Source organism: Aquarana catesbeiana, linkage group LG10 (genome assembly GCF_042186555.1).
Source record: "Aquarana catesbeiana isolate 2022-GZ linkage group LG10, ASM4218655v1, whole genome shotgun sequence".
NCBI lineage: Eukaryota > Metazoa > Chordata > Amphibia > Anura > Ranidae > Aquarana > Aquarana catesbeiana.
The window spans coordinates 186,342,291-186,362,460 of record NC_133333.1 but is presented as its reverse complement, the minus strand read 5'-3'; the positions used below and the strand labels follow the sequence as shown (position 1 = coordinate 186,362,460).

The window sequence follows — 20,170 nt, the reverse complement described above, 5'->3', positions numbered from 1 at the left end:
CTCTCTGTAAGGAGCGACGAGCAGTTTGTGGTTCTTCTGGTTCCTCCCCTTTGTTTACCTGGCCAGCAACTGCCAGGTAAGTAGCCGATCTAAATGATCTTTGTCTGATCGGCTACATGGGAGGCCAGAGGAGAGATTTGGGGTCTAACAGACCCCAAATCTCTCCAAAAAGAAGACCTATCGCAGCCCATGCTATCACAAGGGATGTTGTTCATCCCTTGTGATAGCAATAAAGTTAGTACAAAAAAAAAAAAAAAAAAAAAAAGTGTAAAAAATAAAATATTTTTTGTAAAAAAATAAACAAACATAAAAAATTTGAAAGCGCCCCCATCCCACTGTGCTTACGCGCAAATGCATACGTTGCTCTCGCACACAACTGTAAATGCAGATCGACCCACATGTGAGGTATTGTCACGAATGTCAGAGCAAGAGCAATAATTCTAGCACCAGAGCTCCTGCGCAACTCTAAACTGGTAACCTGATTAAAGCATTGCCTATGGAGAATTTTAAGCACTGTAGTTTGCCGCCATTCCACAGTCAGATGCAATTTTAAAGCGTGACATGTTAGGTATCTATTTACTAACATCTTTCACATTATGCAAAAATATTGGGCTAGTGTTTTTATTTTTTTTTTATAAATTGCATTTGGGAAAAAAAAAAAAACGATTTTTACGTGTAGGGGCAAAGTGTCAGAAATGGCCTGGATGGCAAGTGGTTAAGTATATTTCTCACAAGGCAATGAGGGCAAGTACCATCAAGGGCACAAACGTCACAATTATGGGTGCATCATAGTAAGGCAAGGGCTGCAACAATTCATGTTTAGCACTGACTAGATAAGCCAGGTACACACGGGCCAAATGTCGGGAGACAGCGGCCGATTAAAGAAAAAACATTCGGCCTGTGTGTATTTCGGTCTGTCCGACAGAAGCCAGCATCTGACCGACGCCTGATCAGCGCTCTCAGCCAATGGCAGACAGCGCTGATCAGAGTATCCTGGCGGGTGGGGGGTGTTGGGGCGGTGCGGCGTCCCCTGTAGTACAGCGGCTCTGACCGGAGCTGACAGGTTTTTGGCTAAACAAAAAAAAAAGGCAATAGTGTGTACCTGGCTCTAGTAGATGAATGGTAAAGTCTGATTAGGTATTGGGGCCCGTTTGTGAAGAATGAATGCTGCTATATGCTGGGACACTGCGGTGTCTGCTAAACACTGCACCTGTATTTTATAACTGGTTTGTAAATTCAGCCTGGGGTATCCCCATTTAAAGAAAAGGAAGGTCACATGACTGACAGGACAAGTGGCAGAATGCTCTTCCTGTTTTTTCCCCCATTCATTGAAATGATTGGTGTGTCACTGCTTCAGTCAAAAAACAAATCAAGCACTAAATACATTTTTCTGCTCTGATAAAGTGCTAGTCTTTTTTTCTTCCTTTTTAAAAGCAATGCTGGCTATTTCAAGGTCACCATTACCCGGCAGGACTTGTATCAGCTTGTCTAAAAAGGAGTGGCTGTTTACAGAGTCCGGTGCTGTTAACCCCGATTGTATTTGTTGATGGCGATAAGTTAAAAGCAAACTAATCAGTTAATTGGGATAAGGAAACACTAAATGTTATGATACAATGCAACTACATTGCCTCATGCACACTGGACGGTAAAATAACGTTATAAAAACGTCAGTAGCTTTGCAGTGAGTTTTTAAACTTTTTTCAACATTTCTGTAATAGCAGTTTTTAGCGTTTATTAGCGTTTTTTTTTTTTTCCTTCAATGGATCAAAAATGTTAAACACTGGTAGGCGATGTTTGAGCGTTTTTACAGCTGAAAAACGTCTCTCAGAACTAGAGGTCGACCGATATGGGTTTTTCTCTGGCCGATGCCGATATTTAGAAATCGTGGTGGCTGATGGCCGATATGTGATGCCGATTTTTTTGGGCCGATATATTAGGCCGATTAGGCTCCCCTGCAGTCTCAGTGTGATATGCCGAGTGCTTTCACACTGAGGCGATGCGCTGGCAGGATGTTAAAAAAAAAGTCCTGCAAGCGGCATCTTTGGAGCGGTGTATACCGCTCCTCCACCACTCCTGCCCATTGAAATGAATGCGCACCGCTGCCGAAGCGCCTGCAAAGAGTTTCGGCAGCGGCGCTTCAGGGGCGCATTTAACCCCTTCCTCGGCTGCTAGCTGGGTTATAAGCGCCCTGCTAGCAGCCGAATAGCGCCACTAAAATGACGGTAAAGCGCTGCTAAAACTAGCAGCGTTTTACCGTCAACGCATGCGTGCTCCAGTGTGAAAGCAACCTTAAGTGATACAGAAAATTTTTTACATTTAAACATTTATTAAACAAAACAAACCTCCAATCAGTTCACTTGTATGTAGAATTTAGTAAAAAAAAAAAAAAAAAAACTATATCTTAAATATTAAATACACAAAAACAGGTAATCAAAACTTTTGGATGAAAAAAAAATGGGCCAACTTTACTGCTTAGTTTTTTTTATAAATTTATTGTATTTTTTCAAAAAATATTGAAAGACCGCTGCGCAAATACCGGGTGACAAAATATTGCAACAACCGCTATTTTATTCCCTAGGGTCTCTGCTAAAAAAAATATATATAATGTTTGGGGGTTCTAAGTGATTTAAGTGATTTTCTAGCAGAAAATACTGGATTTTTACGTGTAAGCAACAAGTGTCAGAAAAGATTTAGTCTTTAAATGGTTAAACTGAGAGCTTCTACACAAGGAGCTCAGTTCATTCATAAGTGTAAAAATTGTATCTCTTCAGGTTCTTTTTATCAGATTTGGCAGGCTGCCCAGAGGAGGAGAGAAGTGCTTCACAGAAGTTTTCAGGCAACTTGTATTGACTTCTATTACAGAAGTCATTTGCAAGTCTGCTGATATCGGCCTTTTTTATCAGTACAATTGGCTGATGCCGATTAAAGCGGAGTTCCACACAAAAATGGAACTTCCGCTTTTCGGAACCCTCCCCCCCTCCGGTGTCACATTTGGCACCTTTCAGGGGGGAGGGGGGTGCAGATACCTGTTTAAGACAGGTATTTGCACCCACTTCCGGCATAGACTCCCATGGGAGTCTACACCTCTTCCCGTCCCCACCGCGCTGTCTCCTGGGAAACACACAGCTCCCAGGAGAGAGTGGGGACCACTTACGATGCGCAGTGCGACTCGCGCATGCGCAGTAGGGAACTGGGAAGTGAAGCCGCAACGCTTCACTTCCTGACTCCCTCACCTAGGATGGCGGCGGCAGCTGCCGAGAACCGAGCGGGTTCTCGGCGTCGCCTGCCGACATCGCTGGACCCTGGGACAGGTAAGTGGCCATGTATTAAAAGTCAGCAGCTGCAGTATTTGTAGCTGCTGGCTTTTAATATTTTTTTTTTTTTTTGGCGGTGTGGGTGGACCCCCGCTTTAAGTAAAAAACACCAAATATCGGCCGATATATCTGTCAACCTCTACTCAGAACCCACTAGTTTTTGGGGTTTTTTTCTGCTCAGAAACGCCACTGCCCAAAACTGCTGATAACAGCCTATGTGTGCATGTACACATAGGATAACATGATGGAGAGTTTAATGGCTGTAGAAAAAGATGTCTAGAGCCAAAAACAGCTGCTGTAAAAACGTCAAAAAACATCCAGTGTGCATGAGGCCTCAATGTCCAAAGTTAAGATGGCCATAGACAGGGGGAAAGTCTTTCCTGCAACCATGGGATGCAGGAAAGAAATGTGAGATGCGGGAATCCCTCCTGCCGAGTGATTATTGCTAGCGGCTAGAACAGCCACTTGCAATAATCGCATGCAAATCCGGCAGGCTGACTGTACCAAAGTTGATTGAGCAATCAACTTGGGTACATTCAGCCTGCCCATACATGATTCAAAACTAGTCCGGTTCCTGCTGACCTGGCTGAGATTCGAACCGTCTATGGCCGGCTTTATTTTTTAAAGTTGCGGACTTATGAAGTCCATTGTCTGATCACTACAATAGAACCAAGCTGTACTTGGATAGCTTAGTTTTATCCTACCACTCCTCAAAGATCTGCCACACTCAGGTAAAAAATAAAAGAATAATGCCTCCTTTGTTTTGCACAGTGTCAGGCAAGAGTGCGAACATGGTGGGAAATATGCAAGAACCCAAAGCAAGTTTTGCTGGTGTTTGCACAGGAATTTTCAGGGCCTGCAGGGGGAAGCATGGGAGGGACAAGCAATGAGAGAGAGGAGTGGCACCACTCTGAGTGCAGTACATCAGTTAAAATTCAACGTTTAGTAAAAGTAATATCAACTCACATTTTGGTGAGACAAATTGTACATGGCATAAGTAGCTTGGGCTCCTGATGTCCAGCTGGGCAGCGATGGTGGTCAGCAGTTCCTGGCGGCTCAGAGGGTGAAGACGGTCACACAACAAGTGGGTCAGCAGTGATGGACGGGAGGCATGGTTGAGCTCACGTTTGGAGCATGCGTGCTCCTTCATCAGACAAAGATGTGTGTAAAAAACCTATTGTTTTTGTAGCTGCGCTGTCCCTTTAAATCACACAGGTGGCCTGTTAAGGACAGGGTTGATGACCACTGGTTTAAAAGATCATATAAAAGATTTGCACTCACATTTATGTGCCTTAGACCGGCACTGAGTCTCTCCAACTTTCCAGTATTTGCCAGTGATGGCTGTGTGCTACTAGGAGCCAGCGTGCGGTTTATTCGGCAGGAAATTACGTTAGCGCCGCTCAACCAGCCTCAATGCGTTTCGCATAAATGCTTCCTGATGATGCATTATTTATGCGAAATGGTTTGAGGCTGGTTGTGCAAAGCTGACATAATTTCCTGCCGAATGTACCACACTGAAAACGAGGCTTGAACCACACGCGAGGCTTGAACCGCACGCAAAGCTGGAGAGACTCAGTGCCAGTCTAAGGCACACATACACGCGAGTGCAAATCTTTTTTATGATTTTTTTTTTCAACTATTAAAAAAAGGAGAAGTCCAGCCTGAGCTTTTTAGGCTGGGCTTCTCCTAAGGGTCACAGGAGTGCAATTTGTTTTGCACTCCTGTGACCCGTTTTCAGCGGAAAGCAGTCTGAAGTCCCCTCTCCGCTGACGTCACTGCCAGTTGAGGCAACGCGTCATCTGCCAGCTGCCTTGATTGATGGCAATCTCAGCGAGCTGCTGAGACGACTACTCCCCGCCCCTCCACAGTTCAGTGCTCCAATGAGTATGGAGAAGCAGAGAGGAGAGACGCTGACTGACAGTCAGCATTTCTCCTCTCTGGGATCTGTGAAAACTGAGCCATTGGCAACGTCGGGTGGCTCTGTTCCCAGTGCAGAGACATCGGGGGACAGCTGCAGCATCGCTCTGATGCTCCATCCACATAGACAAGTATGAATCTAAAATAAAATAAAAAAAATCACAGTAACAATCTCTCCTGCGCTCAGGTGTCCATGAACCAAACATGTGGTGCGACCGCCTAAAAAGGTAATGCCTACTGTCTTGCAGCCCTCCTTTGAACAATGGGTATTCAAGCTAGAAAAAAAACAGAAAAGAAGGAGGGCGCACCAACCTAGTGCATTACCACTAATAAACTTTAATGCAGCATAAAAACAGCAGAAATAATACTCACAAACGAGCTTGTATAACCAGCTTTAAAAAGGGCGCAACAGCGCTGTTTCTGTAAATCGACAGAAACAATAATAAAAAAATAATAAAAAAAAAAAAAATCCCATAATTCTCTTTTAAAGCATGGAATTTTGCACAGTGATGGCCGTTTTTGTCTTTTGAGAAATATATTAACGGAGGATTGAGAGAGTGGTCTGGGATCTTGGTGGAGACATATCCATTTACCCATATGGAAGGCTAAAGAAAGGCTACATACAAGCTTGTTTATTTCTGCTTTTTGGTAAGCACATTGATTGGATGGTGGTGGTCAATCACAGCACAATTGTTTTGTAAGTCACCATTTGTTCAGCACGGAGGATAAATTTACTTGGACTTTATTTCTGATACCATGTATGTTATTTTTGTCGTGGGACTTTTTTTTTGTTTATATAAATGTTTTTTCATGGTAAACCATCGATACAATAACACACCTGTGTGATTTAAAGGGCCAGTGCAGCTACACAAATAGGTTCTTTACACATTTTTTCCACTGATCTAGTGGTGATTAGCTGCAGCATAGCCCGTACTATAAAATATTTGGAATTTGGTTTGCGCCGGTGGCACACATTATAGCAAAGATGTTGTGTGACCATCTTCAGCCTCGGAAACCGCCGGGAACTGCTTACCACCACCGCTGCCCAGCTGGACCTCAGGAGCCCAAGCTACTTATGCCAAGCACAATTTATCTCAAATTGTGAGCTGATTATTACTTTTACTAAACATTGAATTTTAACTGACATACTACACTCAGAGTGGTGCCGCACCACTCTCTCACCCATATACAGAGTCGCTTATGCTCTCTACAGCTGGCTGCCCACACTGATATAGACCAGAACCCCTAAACCCCGGTCTGGTCTCATCAATGAAGGAACTTTGCCTACTGGCACACCTGGGCCTTGGAACTATTTCCATATCGCACTAGCTGCGTTTCGAGTGCAGCATACTTTGAAGCAAATGTGTTCAAGTTCTGGGTACAGTAAGATTCAACAAAGTTAGCTTTAAAGTGTTGTCTAGGGATTAAAAAGAAAAAACAAGGATTGACAACACTATTTGGAATTTCAGCACACTTTTTTGTTTAGTTAGGAGCACACTGGATTTCTGGCAGATACAGGTTTTTGGAACATCTTTAACCACCTCAGCTCTGGAAGGTTTCACACGGGTACCAGGATCCGCAAATCTTGGGCACACAGCCCACCCTTAACAGGCTGGATGACATATATGTACATGATCCAGCCTACCTGTGCTGGCCGCCCCCAGTAAATGATAAGGCAGGTGGTTGGCAAGTGGCTAAAACAATGAATTGTGCATGTAAAGCAGGGATGTACAAAATAATTTTTTGCCCTAACATACTGTACACAATATCTATTGGCGTTGAAACGCATTCTGCAGGCAGCACTCTCCTGCATTCCAGCAGTGTGGGACCACTTTAAATAAAGCCCAGTGATAGAAACCAGCCCATTGCTGAAGGACACGTCTGCTATTACCAACCTGCAATTCTGAACAAAGCTTTAAGCTGGCCACACATGGGTCAAAATGTACCTGGTTCAGCAGGAACTAGACGAATTTCGATCCATGCATGAGCAGGATGATTATACCAATGTTGATCCATCGATTGACTTGTGTACAACCAGCCAGCCAGGAATGCTCCCTGTCCCTCTCAACTGGAGGAGCACAATAGCACTACAGAAGGGATTCCCCCATAAACACTGAATTTGTTGATGAGGGAATAGAGCATACGCTTGAGCTATGTTTTTACACACCCTCCCCCAATACTGCAGAGGCAGCTGTACATGGGGATGCACACATGCCACGCCCACAATGCTTTGAACCATGGTAAAAATGATCCTTACGGTCACCTTCACCAAACAGTTTTGCCCACTCAATGTGACCCGTTCAAGGACAAAGCATGTGGTTGCGATGTTGCCTTTTAGGGGTTAAAACAGGTGTTTGGGAAGACAACATAACACCACCTCATTACCTTTCAAACACCCTCTGAGCAAAAATCAAAGGATTGCTCTTCAGAGGGCCAACCCAATTGTAACCGGTTCCTGAATGGCTCACGCAGATATACTACAGCAGAATGGCTCCCTGGGAGAAATCCCGTACGGGTACATCCTTCTGCTTTTCGGCCACCAGAGGGGGCACGCGCTGATCCGCATGATCGCTGCCGGCCACGCACGAGCGCCGGCACAGGGATTTGTGTGTAAACTAAGTAGAAATAACAATATGTCTCCTCTCCTAGTCACTCCCATCCCCACACAGTTAGAACACACACCTAGGGAACACAGTTAACCCCTTCTATGCTAGTGACATTTACACAGTAATCAGTGCATATTTATAGCACTGATCGCTGTATAATTGTCAAAGGTCCCAAAAAAAAAAAAAAAAGTGACGGATCTGTCCGTCGCAATACCGCAAAAAAAAAAAAAAAAAGGAATAAAAATGCAATAAATCGTTCCCATAGTTTGTAGATCCGATAACTTTTGCGCAAACCAGTTAATATACATTTGCTGCGTTTTTTTTACCAAAAATATGTAGAAGAATATATATTGTTGGCCTAAACTGATAAAGAAATTTGTTTTTTGTTTTTTTTTTTTAATTTGGGTATATTCATTGTAGCAGAATGTAAAAAATATTGGTTTTTTTTTCAAAATTGTCACTCTTTTTTTTTTGTTTATAGCGCAAAAAAATAAAAACCGCAGAGGTGGTCAAATACCACCAAAAGAAAGCTCTATTTGTGGGAAAAAAAAGGACGTAAATTTTGTTTGGGTACAACGTCGAACGACCGCGCAATTGTCAGTTAAAGCGACGCTGTGCCAAATTGTAAAAAGTGCTCTGGTCAGGAAGGGGGTAAAATCTTCTGGGACTGAAGTGGGTAAACAAGCCCTAAGTAGTTTACTTTATGCTGCTGTCATGTAATGCATAGTCTCAACAGTTGCACTAAATCTGATCTCTCATCTGGCCTTTAGACACATATCACAAGCCTGGAAAATATATTTATGCAATTTGAAACACAAACCTGTTTAGTTGTCTTTAATTCTTGTTTCTCCAAGTTGCCAGGTGGAAGCGCGAATGCAGGATCAGCAGCAAAGTATCTCATTGACAACACAAAAAGGAAAAAAAAAAAAAACTTTACATCCTGCTTTGAAAAATTTGTAAGGTCATTAACAAAAAAAAAATCCACACACTTAGGCTGGCCATACATTATACAATTTTTCTAAACCATATTTTAAAGCCACAGATCAGTGCAACTTGCACCTCCGATTTCATTGCGGCTTGCAACTTCATTTAACCTAGGCAAGTGGCAATGAAATCTGTAAAAAGTAGTTTTCATAATCATGTCTCAGCAATATAAATGGTCCCATTGCTGGCAGTGCTGTGCGGCTTACCATGCAGTTTGAAACTGTCAAATCGCAGGACAAGTCGCTCTGGTGTGAACGGGGGCTGAAGGCAAATCCAAAGTTTATTGAAAAAGAAAATTGCACAGTGTATGGCCAGCCTAAAGCAGAGCTCCAGTCATTTGTGTGTTTATTAAAAGTCAGCAGCTACAAAAAGTGTAGCTGCTGACTTTTTAATAGACACATACTCTGTCCCAGGATCCAGCAGTGCACTCACCCCAGCAGTTTCCTTCCTCTCTCGACAGTGTCGGCATCTCTACAATGGGCACCAAGCTGTGACAGATTGCAGCTTCACAGTTGGGTGCCCACGGCGCTGCGCTCTGTTATTCGTCCCGAAGTCTTCTAGGACCTGTCCTGTGTCCCAGAAGACTTTGGGCGGGAAGAGAACTTGCACTTCAGATTGCCTAAGGCAACCAGAACAGAAGTGGCTGTGGGTACCTGCTCTCCCCTTCTCCTCCCCCCCAAAAGATCAGTTTCACCATCAGGAGCCGGAGAAGAGGCCTTAAAGTGGTTGTGCACTCTGTACAACCACTTTTACCTACAGGTAAGCCTATATTAGGGCTTACCTGTAGGTGCTGGAAATATCTTCTAAACCTCCACGGTTTAGGAGATCTTTACAAAAAAGCCAAGTGTCGATGACTACGGCGCATGCGCACTTTAGAAAGGGCACATTTTGCTTTTTCTAATAGGGGTCATGCCGTGACTGGCGGCTCCTGCGCGGAAGTGATGTCCGGCCAGTCACAGAGCCATAGTTCGCGGCCCTGGAAGGAAGAGGGGTGAAGATGGATGCTGCTAGTGGGGACAGCGGTGACAGGTAAGTGACACATAATGCATAGTAGCCCATTATGCTTTACCTTTGCAGGAAAATAAAGAGGAAGTAAAACCCACCAGGGCTTACTTCCTCTTTAAAGCAGAAGTTCCACTTTTGGGTGGAACTCCGCTTTAAGATTGGGGGTCACACTTGTGCAGGTCGGAAATGCTTGCAAAAATCACACAGGTTCAAGACCCGAAGGCAAAACACACTGATATTTAGTAGACGCACAGGGATGCCATTTATTCTTAAAGACCCCCCACATTAGGAAACGCCCGTGTATTTGTGCTCACAAAGCTGCATGGTGCGGCAGGATCATGCAATAATGCACAGTATGAATAAAAATAGAGGTCTGCTAATAAATGGCATTAATAATCAAATCTGAATTCTAATTTGTTAACAAACCCAGAGTGATCACCACCAGCATAGAGAATCTATAACAACTCCTCCCCCACCACCAGTGTGTGCGCATGCGCAGGAATCATGGCACCCTCAGGTCTCTCTCCTCACAAATCTCACCATCCCCTCCCCCCACTATACCGGCCAGCAATGTGCTCACCATTCCCTGCCCCCCCTATACCGGCCAGGAATGTGCTCACCATCCCCTCCCCCCACTATACCGGCCAGCAATGTGCTCACCATCCCCTCCCCCCACTATACCGGCCAGGAATGTGCTCTTATCTCCTCCGCCTGCACCGTACCGTGTGTGCTCACCTCTCCGGGCCCCATGCCTGCGTCATGCCTCCCGTGTACCCCTCTCTGCCCCCGTGTGACCCCCCCCAGCTCCCTTCATACCACCCTGCCCCGTATAGGACCGTCTATAGCCCGCTTATGGCCTCTACAAACACCCGAGTAGCCGCGCTCCCCGAGCTGTCCTTCCTTCCCTCATAGCAGGCGCAGCACGGTGTACGTCAGGCCCCTCAGACTAGCGCGCTCTACGCAGCCACGCCCCTCATGGCGCTTCAGACTACATCTCCCGGCATGCCTCGGGGCGCAGCCGAGCTGTCCCATCCTCCGCTCGGGGAGCTGCTTTGTTACCTGCAGCGGGTCGGACAGGTAGGTGGTCGCGGGGCATTGTGGGAAGCGTAGTTTGGCCGGCTGCTGTGTGACGGCGGGAGGTAATAAGGCCAGGAGGGGAGCAGGAGGTCTGGGAGACTACAAGTCCCAGAGAGCAGAGGAGGCTGCGGGGAGAGAACGGGACAAGGAGGTGAGGAGACTACAGAGACCGGCCTGATATGGGGGGGTGTAGGTCGTACTGGGGCTGATTTATGTGAGAGGAGAAAGTTCACAATGAATGTAACTTCTAGAAGGTTCACCTTTCCCAGATAATGAGGGGAGGAGCTGTGTACATTCCCTTCACCCTCCTCTATGGGAACACCATCTACAGCTGTCCTCTGGGGTTCTCAGCTCCGCCCACATGATGCTCTGTGTCCCCACAGAATCCACCCTTCAATGGTGACACATCACCGCCACCATCTTTATTATCCTTCCAGCTGCTAATGTTCTATAAAGCAGAACTTCAAGTGATTGTAAATGATCACCTTGTAAAACAAACCATTCAGCTTAAAACCAAAATGAATGGCAAACCATTTGTATATAGATATAAAAAAAATTATAAATTGATTTCACCTTTTTTTTTTTTTTTGTGATCGCATTCCCTCTGTTTTCAGCTGGATAGAGAGCTGGGGGAGGAGAAGCAGCAGCACACTGATCTTCCCAGTGAATGTCTGTGCAGGGGGGGGTGTCAGGACACGTCTGACTATTGGAGGAGAGCAGGCTGAGTTCCCAGTATAGCTAGAGAACTGACCACTGTGTGCTCTCCTGTCCAGTGTGGTCAGTTTTTAACCAGTTGCCGACTGCCCTATAGCAGTTTTCCTGCTACAGGGCGGCCGCACTTCACAGGATTGCGTGTCTATATACCTGATCCTGCATTTCTGGGTAGCGGACACAAGTGCACGCCGCCGGCGGCTCCCCCCCACTGTGATTCTACATAGCGTGAGCCAATCAGCGGGTCCCACAGGCTCTGTGTCTGCTGGCACCCGTTGATCATTTGGTACACCGGCAGAACAGCAGACGGTCTATGTAAACAAGGCGGATCGCCGTTCTGTCAGTAGGCAGGCATGGATCCTGTGTTATTGCAAAGCAGGGACCAGGTTCTGAGCCTTCCCCTGGTAAAAGCACCTCCCCCACTACACTAAAACACAGACTAGGCACACACTTTTTTTTTTTTTAAATCTTTATTTCTCATTTTTCATAACAAAAAATTTTTTTTCCCACCAGGGGCAGTTCTAGATACAAAATGATTTATAAATTCAAAAGTTGCACAAATTTAACCCCTGAAACCCCCCCTCTACCCTCCCCACCCTCCACCGCCCTCCCCCTCCCCCCTCCCCCCCCCTTCCGCAGGACGTAGCTCGCTAGGTGCGGATCATAACCAAGTCGCTCCTATCAATCTGTGGTTCCCTTTCTTGTTTTCGATTTATATAAACTCCTTCAGATAGGACCAAGATCTTTTAAATTTAATCCAACCTGACCACTTCCCAGTGTGTTCCGAGTCCTCGTCAGGTTCTGTTCCCCGCCGATCTAGACACTCCACATTGAATATATCATTGAGGCCAAGAAGCCAATCTCTCACATTGGGACTCGATGGTTTCAGCCAGTTTAAGGCAATCTGCCTCTTGGCCTCGTCCAATATTATAGGGACCAGCGAGGATCTATAACTCTTGACTGTTTCCTGAGTCCCATGAAAGAGGCAAGCCCATGGGTCTTCCTTAATTTCCCTCCCCGTAATATCCTTTATAAATGCCAGAATTCTTTTCCAGAAGGCCTTTATGGTGGGGCATTCCCACCAAATATGTGCCATCGAGCCCACAGTTGAGCACCCCCTCCAGCAGGTGTTAGCCTTTGTTCCGTCCATTTTATTGACTCTGTCTGGGGTGACGTACCATCTTGCTAAGACTTTATAGTGGATTTCCGTTCTCCTACTATCTAGTGACGTGTAGTGAGCTAAACTCAAAATTTTTTCTACCATATTCCTATTGCACTGTGTCCCCAGTTCCTGCTCCCACCTTTTAACATACGGAGGCCCTACCCCCTCCTGCTCTGCTTCCAAAATTCTATATATTTGGGCAATAACACCCCCTGTGTGTTCTTTCGTGCAGAGTTGCTCCAATGGCCTGAGCTCCTCCATACCTCTGAGAGGCTTCGGTAGGTTTCCGATGAAATGGGAAAGCTGGAGATACCTCCATCTGTCAATCACCCAGAGTTCTGACTCTCTGCTCAATTCCGTGAAAGTGCGTATTTTACCCTTATCAGTGAAATCTTTCAATTGAACGGAATCCTCCTTTAGCCAGTTCCCCCCCACCTCCCTCCTCCCTGGTTCAAAAAATAAATTATTTTTCATGTGTATCAACGGTGAATTATATGTCCATTTGTGCTGTGTATGTATTTTGTCCCAATATTTAAAAGTGTTTTGCGTTAGTATAGATGTGTTAGTGCTGAGTGCTCTAAACTTTGGAGGATTCCATAGTGACTGTGCTAGGTTATTATTACTTAAAGAGAACTCGATATCCACCCACCGTTTATCCGTCCCTTTCTTACTCCATTCCGTGATCCGTGAGAGCACTACTGCAATATAGTACCTATTTATATCGGGAACTGCTATTCCCCCTTTTTTTTTCCCTCTACTCAGTGTTGAAAAAGCAATACGTGGTTTTTTGTCACCCCAGACAGCTTCGCTGATTAATTTCCTTAAAACCTTCAGATAGTATCTTGGCATAGGGATCGGCAGCAGTTGGAATTTGTACAAGATTTTCGGAGTGATCATCATTTTGACCGTATTTGCTCGTCCGAACCATGAGAGAGGCCTAGACCGCAGTCTTCTAACCTCTTGCCTAATATCGTCTAGCAGTGGTATAAAATTTTTTTGGAATAACCCTTTAATGGTATTGACCAGCATAACTCCCAGGTACCCAATCTCTCTCTTCCAGGGAAAGGGAAATACTGTAGCTAGGTGGGCTTCTTCCTGCTTGGGTAGACTGATGTTTAAAATTTCGGACTTGGCGGGGTTTATTTTGAAATTGGAGACTTCTCCATATGTTCTGAGGATACGGAGCACGTTAGGAAGTGTTATCCTAGGATTTGAGACAAAAAATAGGACGTCGTCGGCGAACGCCGACAACTTGTGCTCCTCCGTTCCCACCCTTACTCCGCTGCAGTCCGGACTGTTCCGAATGGAGGCCAGGAGCGGTTCCAGGGACAGGACGAACAGGAGGGGGGAGAGCGGGCAGCCCTGCCTAGTACCATTTACCATCTCAAAAGGTTTGGAAATGGCACCGTTCACCCTTACTACTGCTGTTGGACTTCTATATAGGACCCTGATCCAGGAAATAAACCTGGGCCCGAACCCCATGGCTTCTAGGGTGTTCATCAAGAACCCCCAGTCTACCCTGTCGAATGCCTTTTCGGCGTCTATCGACAGGAATAGAGCTGGGGGTCCCCTAAGTCTACAGAATTCCGAGAGCAGGACTGCCCGAACCCCGTTGTCCCTGCACTGTCTTCCCGGGATGAAACCGGACTGGTCCGGGTGCACCAGCTCCGCCATGTAACTCTTTAGCCTATTAGCCATGACCTTGGCGTATAGTTTGACATCCGCGTTTAACAGGGAGATGGGCCGGTAGCTGGAACACAGCCCGGCATCCTTCCCTTCTTTCAGTATCAGAGTTATCGTAGCAGACAATGCCTCGCCTTCCATCTCATACTTAGTGCCCAATTCGTTCCAGTATTGGCACAGCCTAGGGGCTAGTATATGTTTCATTTTCTCTAGGTAGATGGTAGGGAAACCATCGGGGCCGGGGCTCTTACCCTTCGGGGAATCTCTTAGGGCTGATATGATTTCCTCTTCCTTGATTGGTTTGTCCAGGAGATCCCTGTCCTCTATAGGCAACACCTTTAAACCTGCTTCTTTTAAAAAGGCCCTGCTCCTAGCTGCCCGGGCCCTGACTTCCTCCTTCCCTCGCCCTAGTGAGTAGAGGTCAGCGTAAAATTTTCTAAACTCCTCTGCCATACCTCTGCTGGTCGCTATCTCTTTCCCTCCTGAGCTCTTTATTTTATCTATAAAATTCCGCCTCCTTTTTTTTCTTATTAATCTGGCTAAGTGTTTATTTAATTTGTTTGCCCAGAGGTATTTATCCCTTGCTATTAAATTGAAGGTTCTACTGGCATCCTGCTCCATCCTGTCCCTCAGCTCCTCTCTCCTGGCGACCAATAAGCGGTAACAGTCCTGGTCCTGCCCCTTTTTATGTGCTTGTTCCAGATTGAATATTGCCTCGATCAATTTTTCCCTTTCTTCCTTCCTTTTTTTTTTCCGACCTGCACCTATGGCTATAAGAGTCCCTCGGATGTAGGCCTTGTGTGCCTCCCATAAAATGGGAGGAGATACTTCTCCAGTATCATTTGTCTTAAAGAAAAAATCCACCTCATTCTGGATCTGCTCTATCACTGCGGGGTCCCTGAACAAGTCCTCATTCAGCTTCCACGAGAAAGGACTTGCCACCACTTCTGGTAGTTTTAGCCTCATCGTAACTGGGGAGTGGTCTGAGAGGGACATTATCTCAATTTTGGTTTCCGCAACCCTCTCCAATAAATTGTGGTCTACAAAAATGTAGTCTAGTCTGGAGTACGTCCCGTGCACAGGGGAGAAGAAGGTGAAATCCCTTTCTTTGGCGTGCTGCACTCTCCACACATCCATTAACTGGTTGTGGAATAGTTTTCGTCTTATTGCCCTTAGTGACACCTTCCTTATCTCCTGAGCACGGGACGTACTATCCAGGGCAGGGTCTAGGCAAAAATTTAAATCTCCCGCTAAGACCATTTCCCCTTCCCCAAATGTCAGCAACTTCTCCAGTACTTGTCCCAGAAAGTTGGTTGGACTTTTATTAGGGCAGTAGACATTGGCCAACGTAAACGATCTAGGTCCAATTGAACCCTTTAGGAAAATATAACGGCCATCGGGGTCTATCTGTCTATCCCTCACCGAAAAATTAGACGCCTTGGAGAGCCCTATAGCGACTCCCCTAGACCCCTTGGTAGGGGAATCCCCGTATACCCATTGAGGGATCCTAGAGGAGAACAGCCTGACCCCTGTCTCATGGGTCAGGTGGGTCTCCTGCAGGAAGACTATGTCCCCACGCATGAGACTCAGCTCCCCCATTATTTTGTGTCTTTTCCTTGGTGAGTTTAACCCTTTTACATTGTAGGATATAAATTTAATCTCGGACATAGTCAATAGAGCAACCGTTAACCTCTGTCCTCTGCTCCTCTCGCACCCGTCTTGCTGACTCCTCCACCCACTTCTGATCCCACCCTCTACCTAAACCCCTCCCCCCCCCGACACCACCACCCTCCCCCACCCCCCAATTTCCTCCTCCCCCCTCCCCCCCCTCAGTCCCGCCCGCCTCCCCTTCCCTCCCGTCCCCCCCCACCACCCCGTGGCGCTCATTTCGCCGAAAGCCCGCCCGTATGGAAATTTTTCCCATTCCACACTGCATGACTTCTCCTCCAGGGGTTGGCTCCAGACACCGGCCTCCGTCACCCCCCCCCCCCGAGAGGGAAAGGGCGAGGGAGGTGGGAGCACCAAGCGCCCCCCCCCCACAGATGTATCCCAGCTCCCACCGCCCCCCCTCCCGCCAGGACCATGCGTATGTTCTTCTATCCTCTTTAGCCTCCCGTCCCCTCTCTCTCTCGCTTCTCCTCCTACGTTCTGTCTATTCACGGCTGTCCGGCAGCTTGCCCGTCCCAAGACTCCCTCCACCTCTCGGTGTCGGCCACTGTCCCAAAGTACGTTAGTCTCGTGACCCTGAGAAATAGACATCCCTTTAATAGTGGAGAGGAGAGGCGGAGAAGGAGGAAGGAGAGAGGGGGGGGCGGGAACAGTGACAAAAAAAAAAAAAAAAGAAGGGGTCCCCTCCCCGCTCCCCCCCCCGCCCGCCTCCCCCTCTCCTCCCACGCCTCCACCCCATTGCCTCTTCTATCTCTGTAACAAGTCAGGGATGGGAATGCCCAGACTGCCACAGAAGTCCTGCATTTCTTCCATGAATCTCATTCTGTATGATCTTCCGTCCTTGGTTACGATCAGGGATGTTGGGAACCCCCAGCTGTATTTTAGGTTTGCCTTCCTAAGTTGGTCGAGTATTGGTCTCATCCGTCTTCTCCTCTCCAGTGTACCAGCTGAAAGGTCCGTAAAGATCTGCAGCTCTCTGTTTTCGAAATTTATTGGGGGGGCCCCCTTTAATTTTTTCCAGATTATTTCTTTGTCCTCGTATTGATGAAATTTTACAATGACGTCCCTGGGGGAATCTTGCTTTATATGGGGGGGCTTCCTTACTCTGTGGACCCTATCGATTCTTAATATTTCGTCTTCTCGCCTGCCCAGCAAAGGATTGAATATCTTCCTCATCTTCTCTTCCAAGTTTTCGTTGCGTTGTTCCGGGATGGATCTAATACGGAGATTTTGTCGTCGGCTCTGGTTCTCCTGTTCTTCCAGTCTGAACGTCAGCAGGCGGTTTTCGTTTTGTACATTCCTAATTTGTTCTTTTAAATCTGAAATGTCCTTGGCTTGGAGCACTGAGGCCTCTTCGGCTTCCTCCAGCCTGCGGAGGAGGTGGCCCATGTCGGAGCGGACATTTGAGATTTCTGCTTTAATCACACTTTCTAGTTTATTTTCCAGTTTTGTGAACATTTCACTCATGTCTAATTTACTCGGGGCTAGGGCCATCATTCGCTGCTCTTCGGTCATGTAGCTTGCGGGTACCCCCTCCGGGGCCGACTCTTCATGGGTCTTGTCCCCCTGTCCCCCCTTTTGTTTCTGTTGCTCCTTCTTCTTTGTACCCGTGTGTTTCGCCTCCATTCCTGGGCTCTTTAAACTAGCTTCTTTTAAATATTTTTGTATGGAGCTAGTATTTAAGCTTTCTCTTGAACTATGGGGTTCTGTTGTTCTTGATGACCGGCCTCGCATTCTTCCGGTCTCGATCCTAATTTGCCTCTGCTGGTGATTGAGTTCTAACAGATGTCACCGTCGTCCCGCTAGTCGCTTCACTCTTTTGGGATCTCCATCCCTCTGTGGGCCATATGGAAGAGGATCCGCCGTACCGCTGGGATCTATAAACTGTATTAGGTATCTACAGTGTCTGTGCCGTTTCTTTCTCCTTCCGGGCCACACAATACCTTTACCCCTATCGAGGAGAGTTAATGAGAAAACCAAGAGGGGGACCGGTGGGGGGGAAGAGTTGGACACTCTCAAGGCGTCTCAGCACCTCAGCTCAAATGTCCTCTCTAATTTATATGGCTGGGGGGTGAGATCAGGGGCTCCCAGTAATCTAGTCCTTTTAAATTTGGGCTGATAGCAGAGGAAACAAACGCCCCAGTTAATCCAGTTATACTGGTCTCCCAGACTCACTTCAGGTTTTCTCAATTAGACCCGTACAGTTCATACAGTTCATACCCGCTTGTGTCCACTGTCATTCAGTTATGTCAGGGAAGCTTCTCCTACCTTGCTTCTTCTTGAGCAGCCTAGCGACACCCTGAGTTCTTGGATCTGTAGATCTTGCTCTCAGATGCCCACGAGTTTAGTGGTCAGCTGCAACTCCGTCCTGTAACCCTCCTGTGGGAGGCTCGAGGTTCGCTGGGGCTGTCAGCTGCTCGTCACGCAGAGCTGGGGAAGGGGGATGGCATACCCGTCAGCCCTGCTTGTTTCCCGTGGCGGATATGTACTACCGCCGTTGCTTCGGTAATCCTGGCTGGGGGGGGGGAGCGGTATGAGAGCGGTGTGAGAGGGGAACCGGGCGCTCAGTCGAATGCCGGCACCTCGCCGTCTCTCATCCCGCACGGCATCTCAGAGCTCCTGGACGCCTCGTCTCCCTCCTCCCGTAGGGCCGGTGCTGGGCCCCTCCCCTGTGCCGACGTCAAACGCACATCACGTGCCGACGTCCACCCGGCAGGACTAGGCACACACTTAACCCTTTGATTGCCCCTGATGTTAACCCCTTCCCAGCCAGTGTCATAAGTACAGTGACAGTGCATATATTTTTAGCACCGATCACTGTATTAGTGTCACTGGTCCCCAAAAAGTGTCAGCACAATAAAAAAAAAAAGAAAAACCGCAGAGGTGATCAAATACTACCAAAAGAAAGCTCTATTTGTGGGGAAAAGGGACAAAAACTTTATTTGGATACAGCGTCGCACGACCGCACAATTGTCAGTTAAAGTAACACGGTGCCATATCATAAAAAATGGCCTGGTTATGAAGGGGGGTAAATCTTCTGGGGCTGGTTAATTAAGTGGTTACTAGGAAAGCATAGGGACTGTCGGGAACACCAGGGATTTTACACAAAGGAAGCAATACAAAGATAACAGTATACTTCCTCATACAATACATGGTACAGCAGGCTCATATCAGGACTATGAACTGCTGGGGTAACAAACGCTTTCATTCTCTCAATCAACATTGACTATCTTTAATCTTTATGCTTCTAGCATTAGTAAATACATAGGAAGGGATATCCTAGTTAATTGTGTTTTTAAACTTTTTTTTTTTTTTTTTCTCTGGTACAATAATTTTTATTGAAAAAATGCACAGATGCAGATCAACAGTTTACCCACACAGGGGGATCAGGTGAGGGACATAAAATTAACCTTTTTTGTTTTTTAATGTTTCTTCTGGTTTCTTTTCTAGGCAGTTGACATATCATACAATCCAGGAGTCTTCTGGAGGGAGGAGGGGCTCTTCTCAGCTAAGAACACCCTCCTGCCTGCAAGCCTGAGCTAATGGCAGATGGATTCCAGAAAGTAAATGCAACATGAATCATCTGCCCTTACTCAAGATGGCCGCAGCCAGAAATGGCAGGGGGTGTTTAACTTTTTGCCATCCAGCCGCCTCAGTTACAGTGCTGTGAAAAAGTATTTGCCCCCTTCCTGATTTAAAAAAATTTTTTTTTTTTTTTTTTTTTGCATATTTCTCACACTTAAATGATTTAAATCATCAAACACATTTTAATATTACAAAAGATATCCCAAGTAAATCCAAGATGCAGTTAAGTTATTTCATTTATTTAGGGGAAAAAAGCTGTTCTAACCTGCCTGGCCCTATGTGAAAAAGTAATTGCCCCCTCCCATGCTGATTAATGAATGAACTGTGATTAAACACAATTTTTTGGAAAGCGGAGTTAAATTTCACTTGCCAAAACCAGGCCTGATTACTGCCAGACCTGTTGAATCAAGAAATCCCATAAATAGAAGCTGTCTGACAAAGTGAAGCACGCTAACAGA

At 46.4% G+C, this 20,170-nt stretch overlaps 1 protein-coding gene across 3 annotated transcripts in view; it reads left to right on the top strand.

Annotated features, from left to right (window-relative positions):
• The first annotated feature begins 10,790 nt into the window (after window positions 1-10,790).
• Window positions 10,791-20,170, top strand: part of LG10H1orf159 (linkage group 10 C1orf159 homolog) — a 111,569-nt gene continuing 102,189 nt past the window's right edge. The window contains exon 1 of one of the 3 annotated variants that reach the window (XM_073603069.1): window positions 10,791-10,903. The gene's annotated coding sequence lies outside the window, so the exon portion shown is untranslated. The other 2 variants (XM_073603066.1, XM_073603067.1) reach the window with 2 other exon arrangements.